The sequence below is a fragment of the Palaemon carinicauda genome, chromosome 26 (assembly GCF_036898095.1).
Source record: "Palaemon carinicauda isolate YSFRI2023 chromosome 26, ASM3689809v2, whole genome shotgun sequence".
NCBI lineage: Eukaryota > Metazoa > Arthropoda > Malacostraca > Decapoda > Palaemonidae > Palaemon > Palaemon carinicauda.
Window position 1 is genome coordinate 10,901,761 of NC_090750.1, and position 2,500 is coordinate 10,904,260.

At 36.4% G+C, this 2,500-nt stretch overlaps 1 protein-coding gene across 1 annotated transcript in view; it reads right to left on the bottom strand.

Moving 5' to 3' along the window:
- The window catches only part of LOC137620118 (uncharacterized), a 166,685-nt gene that overhangs the window by 162,279 nt on the left and 1,906 nt on the right, over positions 1–2,500 (bottom strand). The window lies entirely within an intron of this gene.

Consider the following 2,500-nt stretch of genomic DNA (forward strand, 5'->3'; position numbering starts at 1 on the left):
CTCTCTCTCTCTCTGACACTCAGTTTGCGAGGTGAGTTTTCCGTATTAGAGTCTAAGACTCAAGGAGGAGGGATGGATGAGCTTGTTCCTCGAATATGGAGTAGTATATCCCTGCTCAAATTAACCACAAAATGCGTGTTTGGCCGTCAATCGTGCTTTGGGGATAACAGCTATGGTATAAGAATGAAGGAAGACAAAATGTAGACGGGATTGTCAGTGACACCATCAAAAGTAATTGTACGACACAAGTATTCTCATCAATCCAGCGTGAAAAAAAAAAAAAAAAACATTCTGTATATAATTTGTTTGTGTATATATGTGCGATTTTTTGTGTCAGGGTCTCTTGAACAGGAAACCGGATAACAGTAAAAAGTATTGATTCCTTGCATATTCAAGCTCCTCGTCCACCAAGATTGATTGATTGATTGATTGATTGAAAGTTTTCTGGCATCCTGACATCTAAGGTCATTGACGCCGATACCATTTACTGTATATGAAAATTAAAAGCAAATTCAATTAAAACCATAAAAATTAAGAAGTCTTTACAATGGTTAAATAGTTTTCAGAAGACCTGCTTCTGAAATAAATCTAAAAATTCCGCTCGCATAGTAAGACACATCATGTCCAAGAATCTTGGCAAGGATAAACCTGCCATCCTCACCTCGAGCCTCAAACAGATATCTATTTCTTAAGTTAGTAAAATTAGGGCATTCGGTCAACAAATGCCTCACTGTTAAAGGTACTAAGCAGTCCTCGCAATACGGTTGGTGTTGGCCCTTCAGCAGAAACTCGTGTGTCAACCGTGTGTGACCAATACGGAGACGACAAAGAGTCGTCTCCCATTTTCGGGGAATCATGTTATACCTCCAAGGTGATATGATATTTGTTACTTCCCTCATTTTATTGCCATCTTGACTATCCCAGTGCTGTTGCCATTTATCACATACCAATTTCTTGATGTAAGGTAGGAAATCGTTACATGGAATGGGATACCTCCTTGGTAGCAACTCGGATGCCGCATTCTTCGCCAGTAAATCTGCCTTCTCATTCCCAGACACACCTACATGTGCTGGAACCCAACAAAATCGAACAGTTATACCTTTCCGTCCAATAATAAAAAGCCATTCTAAAATCTTTAAAACTAGAGGGTTACTAGAATTAAAAACTTCTAAAGCCTGAAGAACACTCCTTGCATCACTAAAAATTGTAAAATTACCCTCCTTTTCCAAAGCTATTTTCTCAATAGCGGTTAATATGCCATACAGTTCGGCAGTAAATATGGAAGCTGTTAGAGGAAGTGCACCTCTACAGTTAAAATCATTACTATGTACTCCAAATCCAACGCCAGCATCAGATTTGGAGCCATCAGTATATATAAAAGTCGATCCTCTATGTTCTTCAACATGTTCCATAAAAAGAGACCTGGATTCTAAGTCAGTCAAATTCTTCTTAACTCCAATAAAGTATCTACAAAAAGATATGTCAGGTAATTTCCATGGAGGCGTTGATGATACCTTGAATGGAAGCACCTTATTTCTAATTATATCCACATTGTTTAATAATTGGTTAACCCGAAACCCAAAAGGTTGAGGAGATTTTGGGTGCAACTCAAAGTAGGTTGAGTGCCTTACAAGGCTTGCAGTTTGAAAGGCTGAAGAATTGGGGAGTCTTTGCAATCTAAACCAATACCGAATAATAGAGGACATTCGGTAAAGGTCCAGAGGCAACTCCCCAGCATCAACAAGGAGACTTGTGATAGGGGAGGTTCTAAAGGCTCCTGTGGACAATCTAATGCTAGCATGATGTATTGAATCTAGTATTTTTAACCGGCTTGGGGTTGCTGAGGAGTATATTTCGCATCCATAACTAATTTTGGAAAATATCAAGGCCTTGTATAATTTTAAAATTGTATTGCGGTCTGCCCCCCATGATGTATGGGACAGGACTTTTAAAAGATTCATAGCTTCAACACATTTAGCTTTTAATGTTTTTAAGTGAGAAACCCATGTAAGCCTACAATCAAATATCAACCCTAAAAATTTTGCTTCACTTGCACATGGGATCCGTTGACCTTTGATGTATATATCCGGGTCTGGATGTACTCCCCGTATACGACAGAAAACAAAAGAATTAGATTCTGCTCCACAATTTCACCTTTTCCGTTTACCTTTTGTAAAGAGCTTGTCAGGTTATCTTACAAATTGTTGAGATGTTAATATATATATATATATATATATATATATATATATATATATATATATATATATATATATATATATATATATATATATATATATATATACAGTATATGTCTAAATAGCAATGTGTTTCAGGAATGTTTACTGCTCTATAAAGCGATTTAAATATCTTAATATTAGATATGGGAGCAAAGGAATCTTTTTTTTTTTCTTTTTTGTATTAGGTCACTGTTTTGTAGAGTTTTCCGCCTATAATTTTTGGGCATTTAGTTTTATACCATAATTGTTACACCTGGAAATAT